A 7,429-nucleotide genomic window follows, 5' to 3' on the forward strand; every position below is an offset into this window, starting at 1 on the left:
TTGGCAGATTATTCAGTGCTCTCTGAACCCCATATAGGTGATGTAACCAACTGCGGCCTGAACCTAATACTCAAGCTGTTAAGGACTGCTTTAGATCACGATTCCGCCTCTCCACGACCAAATTTCCCTCGGGATGGTATGGTGAGGAGTAATGGAGATCAACACCCATCGTTCCCCTGAATGCTTTAGAGGCAAATGCAGGGCCCTGGTCCGAATGGAATGCTGCAACCGCATATGTACCGATAAAGATCAGCAAATCTTTTATAACAGTCTGGGCATGAGCCGACCGCTGTGGCCATACCAACAGGAATCTAGAACAGGAATCCACAGCCACTAAAATGTATTTGTATGCACCATCAGGCTGTAAGGGACCACAATGGTGTAGGTACACACACTGGAGTGGCTTGTCTGACACTAAGAGGGATGTCTGCGGAGAGCGTTTGATATTAGAGCCCTTAATCTGCTGACAAATGTCACAACAAAGGACATACTGTTTAGTCCGTCTGCATAGACCAGGCCACCAGTATCGTTGCTGTAGAATTGTTATCGTGGCCTGTATACCAGCATGTGCAGAAGCAACACCCTAATGTGCGGCTGTAATCAGCTCTAATCTCTGGTCCTCATTGGGGATCACTCGATCTCCAACCCCAGGAATTGTTGTATAAGCAACATTCTGTGCACTGATATGGTAAATATAGTTTGTAGGATATCCTTTCGGAAGGGTCTTGCCTGCAGCCGAAGCTTTAACGGGAATCAGTATTTCATTATCCAACCTCGTCCGAGAACGAGTCACTGCAGCCACAGAAGCCGTAGCTACTGATGCTTTGGCCGCTTCATCAGCCAATGTATTGCCGGCAACGTGTATTCCTACACGCTGGTGTCCTAATGTATGAACTACATGGACACATGGTAGCTTCTCCTTAAGATCAGCCACCCTTCCCCACAACATTTTGTGTTTAATGGTGTTCCCTTTAGAATCCCTAAACCCGTTCAGTTTCCAATGATTGAGATATCCATTGTATGACTGGACGCAGTAATACGAATCACAGACTATCAAAGTCTGACTTCCTGCCTCAGTATGTTCGAGCGCTAGAAGAAGAGCCTTAAGCTCGGCCAACTGGGCTGTGCAGTCCCCTAAGGTCTGCGTGTAGGTATTGTGAGGATGGAAAACTCCGTCTTCCAGTACCCCGCACACGGCTGCACAAGCTGCCGAGTATTGATGTTTAGTACCTACAGCCGGTTGTGCCGATCCATCAGTATAAATGATAGTAGTAGAACTGTCCAGCGGCAAAATATGTAGAGGAGCGGGGTACTCCTGTTCATACTGGAGAAATTCTTGTGTCTGAAGTCTTGGGTCAAATACATAATCAACATCAGTGGCGGTCAGAGACGTTGCCCATTGAATCCAGCGTGGATGTAATGCCTTAGCGTTCGGAACACTCGCTTTAGTGACAGCCTCTAAGGCCGGCACCGGGGAGACAACAATAATGCGTTTCCCCTGGGCAAGTGGCCTCTCCTTTATGACGGCCATCTGAACTGCTGTCAGGATCTTTTCTGTAGGTGCAAAACGTTTCTCAGCATTTGAATATAAATGTGATTTATATGCTACCGCCACTGTGTCATCCTCATTGAAGGTGACATAAGTAAATCCAAGGGCACCAGCAATTATTCTGATGACCAAATTTGTTTTATTGTCACGTGTCTGTAAGTGTTTAGCTTCCAGCATGTCCTGTTGCATGTCCCTAAGGATGTGTGTGTGTTCAATCATCCATCGTCTACTAGAAAAATTGGGCTGAATTAAGGCATAAAGGGGCTTGATGCGTTCTGCATAATCTGAAATGTATGTTCTGCCAAAATTGAAGAAACCCAGTAATGACTGTAATTTCTTAAGTGTGTTCGGAGGCTGTAACTGAGCACACTTTTCTAGGAAGTGCGGGGCCAGGCTCTTCCCCTCGTTTGATAGCTCATATCCCAGGAATAATACACTAAGAAAGGCTATCTTGCTTTTCTTAAAATTAAATTTATAACCGAGGTGTGCAAATCCCAAAATTATCCGATCGACCCTCGCAAGATGAATGTCGAGGGCGTCATCAGTGAGATAGATATCATCCACATAGGACAATGCATCGGAATCAAGCTCGTGCAAAATTGATGTTACACGGGCTGAAAACAGTCCTGGGCTATTTTAATGGCCTTGAGGTAAACGACAAAAGCATTTTTGAGAGCCAAATGAAAATGCACTTAGGTCCCTACTCTCATGTGCTAAATTCTGGCAGAAAAACCCATTAGGTATATCCAGTGTAGTTTTAAATTTTTTACGCACTATATTGTTTATCAGTGCTGTGGTGTATGACTTTTTTATAGCATATGTGCGTGTATGACTATTTAAGTGTCTATAATCAACCACTATTCTATATGAATGGTCTGGCTTTGCAACGGGAAATAGTGGATTATTCATTGCCGATGTACAGGGCTCAATCACTCCCTGGTACTCAAGTTGTGACAGTATCTCCATCACTGGAGCTCTCACCTCATGTTTAACAGGGTATTGTGGCTGTGGTTGGGGTGTAGACCTAACGGGAATAACATGACAAGGAGAGTTCTTGTCCCAACCTACATGATTACGGCTTAGTGCGGGTGCCTGCGCTAAAGCCCATTCAGCAGCATAGGCTTTTTTGTCTGCTTCTGGAACAAGATCGGAAAAAGAAGGCAAAATGACATCTTCCCCATGCGGGAGCTTGCGGACATGTTAAGTCTCTCTCGGCCAACAGGATATCACTAGTAAGTTCATTCCAAAATATCACACTAATAATGCGTTCCATGTCTCCCTCTATCTAAATTGTTAAATCATAAACCCTATCGGGTTGGAGAACGCAGCCATCCGCTGTCTCAACTGCGATGTAATCGCTAGTTGCTATCGCATCCAGATGATGTTTCAGACTCTGGCGACATATCGTGACCTCTGCCGCGCTGTCCAACAGAGTCACAGCCCACTTCTTGTTCCTCAACAGTGTTCTCAATACTACTGGCATTTTTAACTGTCAGTGCTGCCACCTTCTTCTTTTTAAACAGCGGCTTTTGCTGAGGAGTTTTTTCTTCTTTTTTAATGGCAGACTGTGGTGAGTCTTTCTTTTCTTTCACATATTCCGGACGTCGATCTTGACGGCCCCCTCTCTCGCTACGTTTATCCAGTGCGTCCTGAAAGGAACGAGAGAGAAGTGAATCAGTATATCTGTCTGGAGTTCTAATGTGCTCCCTATTTCTGAGATTATACCTCCTTTCGGAGTACTCCGGATGTGGAGAATCAGCTCTCTTATTTCTCCTTTCTTTTAAATCTTTTTGTTTGTCCCAGCGCTTTTTAGAGCCCTCTTGTGCCTGCTTTGTACCTTCCTTATGGGCGGTACTTGGTAATTCCAAATTTTTAGGTTTGGCTCCCAAACCATCCCATCCTATACTAGTATAGGTATCGGAAATTATTTTCGGTAGCTGTCTCTCTTGTTCCACATTTGGAGTTTCCCGGAGACGCTGGCGTATTGCCAGTGCCACCGCTTCCCCTTTAATATTACTCAGTATTATCGAGGAGACGGCGTAAAAGTTACGCATCAATTTCATCCCCAGATCCAGGGCCGGTGCAGCCCCATGTTCATTTTGTATTTGTTTTAACACCTCCGGTAAATTGGCAAGTGTCGGGGTACCATGTGTGGTAGTATAAACGGCAGCGAAGACTGTACCCCATGTGGCGCAGTCATCCACCGAGGGAACCATCCCAAATGGCAAGCACATAGTGAGCAGCCTATGTTTTTCCTGTGGTCCCGTATGGGGAAACACAGCTTCCAGCTGATTAGTTTTCTGGGCTATCCAGAACGGTATTTTTTCCCATTCCGTGGGCACTTTACCCATAATAGTATGCACTGTTTGTGGATTAACCCCAGTAGCCAATTGATATCCACCAGCCACTGGCGGTGCTGGACGCGCTGGTGTAATGTTCAATGTTCGCATTACGAACTGAACCAATCGTCTACATAATGCCACTAATTCATTATATAATACTCGTAAATCTGCGATCTGCATATTCTGTATGCCTGGGTGAGGTGTATATGTGGCAAACTTAGGCCATGTAGGACCCTCATTACTTAAAGGACCTAGCCTCACTCTTCGTATTACATGCGGTAGGGCGCCTTCAAACCATTTCTGATGCTCTTGATATGTGAGCTATATTTCATGATACTGGTATGCTTCGTACCGTACAGGTACGTTCGCAATTTCATATGTGTGAAATGTGTGCGTTCTTTGGTCAGCCTCAGGAAAGGTGACCCAACAGTAAAATGTTTCTGTTTGGTATGCTTCAGTTGCCTCTATTATCAGCGTAACATCCCCGCCCTCTTCTGTAAGGCCATGCACTAATAAATGTTGTGTAAGTGCATGTCTAGCATTTGCAGGAATGTCTATGGTATTAGCCATAGTTTTTTAGAGAAACGGAACACCAAAAATAGGGGAAGTTTTTCCTTTTTATTAGTTCGAGCTCGAACAACCTACAGCTTAATTAGGTGCTACCTGTTCAGCTGAGGAGGATTCTCCCAAAGACCACGGACGTCTCCGTATAATGGTGCAAAAGGTACCTGTTGTCTGTGAGACAGTGATAATCAGGGTATCCGTAAATTAGTGCCTAAACACCATCGTTGGTGGCGCCATGTCGTAGTTTGGACTCTTTCTCTGAGCAAGACTGCTGGTTTAAAGATAACAGTACTTTTGTCTGTAGGTGACTGAGTCTTTCCTACAACAAGTTGCAACTGTTGTCCCAACCTTACCGGCTCACTAGCAGCACCTCACCAGAAACACAATAGTAAAAGGTGATTTGTGGCAGTGGCTTACGCATGGACTCAAAGTAAGATATCTCAGGGTTGTCGTGGTTAAACGGAAATTACCCTTTTCTCACAGATATATTATGTCTCATACAAACAAAGGCAATAACACAGATGCAGTGAAGTTATAATAGTTTTTATTTAACATAACTGCAATTTGCAACAAGTTGCATGAATTGCAATGATTAGGATAATGAATATACCAAGCAACAGTATTGTGAAGAAGAGAGTCATGGTTATGAAGACCCCCACCATTTTACAATATATGAAAGAAATATATATATATATGTATAAGATGGAATATGTCCTAATACCCTAATGAGAATAGGCCTAACCTCCTACCTAAAGGAGAGCTGGGTTTGTTAAACCTAATCTGCCAAAGCCGTGTCCATGAGAGGAGCCCCCAACCCTCGTTACCTTGGAATGAGGTCTCAATCTCAGACTCCGCAGGGACACGAAGTCTGGGTCAGCGTCAAGATGACTGCAGCATTGGTTTCAGCGATGGTGGCGATGCCCTCTGGTCGGAATCCCTCTGATTATCTGTCTAAAAGTGTGATGTATTTATACAGATCTACAAGGTCCCCTGACGTAGGTGTACTCCAAAACAATAGATAACAGGCATGCTTGGGACGGCAATTAATATCAACAATCCCTCGAAAGTATAGAGAGGGAAAATCCCTAAGTGTGAACACCTACTGTTTGTTTGTCTTTCGCGCTTGATCTTGACGCCTTGGCGCAGTGACACTGATAATAAAACTCATAACAAGTGGCTTAACTATAAACAAGGCAGCCATCTTAGAGGAAATAAATAATTAAATGAGCTAAGACAGAGCAAGCTAAGTAGGTTAAAAGTCACTAGGTGACGGGGGCACAAGTTTACAAGCCTACAGCTAAGCTAACTCCTGTTATCCCATTAAAACAAACTAGGATTCACTACAGACCCACGTCTGGGCATACCCTTCCCACTTTGGGCAACAAATGCAATAGAACAAGTGATGGATGGAATGCTGAACAATGTCAAACATTCACCCCCAGTGTAGAGATCTTGGCCTAAGTCTATCATTTTTTTGCCACCCATCCCATTCCAGTTTGGACCCAGCAATATGCAAATCAGTCTTGACCCTGCTCCCCATGGAAACAGTCCAGCCCAAACTGCCAAGCCAGGTCCTCCCTGGACAGGAAACAAGCATCCTAAGACCGGTTTCAGGGTATCACCCTTCATCAGCCAGGCTAGCTTGACTCCAGTGGCATGGGGAGCAAGGGACCCACGTCTGGGCATACCCTTCCCTCTTGCGGCAACAAACGCAAAAGAACAAGTGATGGACGGAATGCTGAACAATGTCAAACATTCACCTCCAGTGCAGAGATCTGGGCCTAAATCCATTGTTTTTTTGCCACCCATGCCATTCCAGTTTGGACCCAGCCATATACAAATCAGTCTTGACCCTGCTCCCCAGGGGAACAGTCCAGCCCGAACTGCCAAGCCAGGTCCTCCCTGGACTGGAAACAAGCATTCTAGGACCGGTTTCAGGGTATCACCCTTCATCAGCCAGGCTAGCTTGACTCCGTGTCTTATGGAGCAAGGGACCCACTTCTGGGCATACCCTTCCCTCTTGGGGCAACAAAAGCAAAAGAATAAGTGATGGACAGAATGCTGAACAATATCAAACATTCACCCCCAGTACAGAGATCTGGGCCTAAATCCATCATTTTTTGGCTACCCATGTCATTCCAGTTTGGACCCAGCCATATGCAAATCAGTCTTGACCCTGCTCCCCACGGGAACAGTCCAGCCCGAACTGCCAAGCCAGGTCCTCCCTGGACTGGAAGCAAACATCCTAGGACCTGTTTCAGGGTATCACCCTTCATCAGCCAGGCTAGCTTGACTCCAGTGGCATGAGGAGCATTAAGAGGGGACTCAAAACTATCAGTGAATGCAGATGCTTTTTTAAACATCTAATCTTCAAATGTCTTTACAGGACTTCTCTAAAGACGTTGTATCATTTTTTGAATTATCAAGATACAAGTTAATCTCTGCCAAATCTAAATCTGAAATTCTACCATTAAACAACACATATTGTTGATATTTGGAATCTCTGGATTTACTAAGACTCTGACACAATAAAATATATTGGAATATGGTTTACATATTTGCTTAGAGAAGCAACTAAAATATCCTTAATCAAAGTTATAAAGTTGAAAGGTTATCAGCATGCAATACTATATTTTTATTTTGATGGTTCAGTTATGTTCAATAAGAATTCTGTTGATTCACATCATTTTATGATCTATGAATATGATTTTGTTTTTATATCTCTGTTTTATATTTTAAACATTGGTTCACATTCAAAATCAGTAATATAATCTTCAAATCAATGTTGGATAAGGACGAAGGAGGAGTGAACTTTTCAAATGTTTGCTGATATCATCAGACTTTTGGCATTTTTGTTATCTAAAGAGGATTTCCTAAATTGATTTTTGGTAGGCCTGGAGAGAAAAGAAAATACTTTCAGTACAATATCCATGTAACAATAATATCTTTCTTTCCTTAGTTGAATTTCAAAACA

This window comes from Pleurodeles waltl, chromosome 2_1 (genome assembly GCF_031143425.1).
Source record: "Pleurodeles waltl isolate 20211129_DDA chromosome 2_1, aPleWal1.hap1.20221129, whole genome shotgun sequence".
Lineage (NCBI taxonomy): Eukaryota > Metazoa > Chordata > Amphibia > Caudata > Salamandridae > Pleurodeles > Pleurodeles waltl.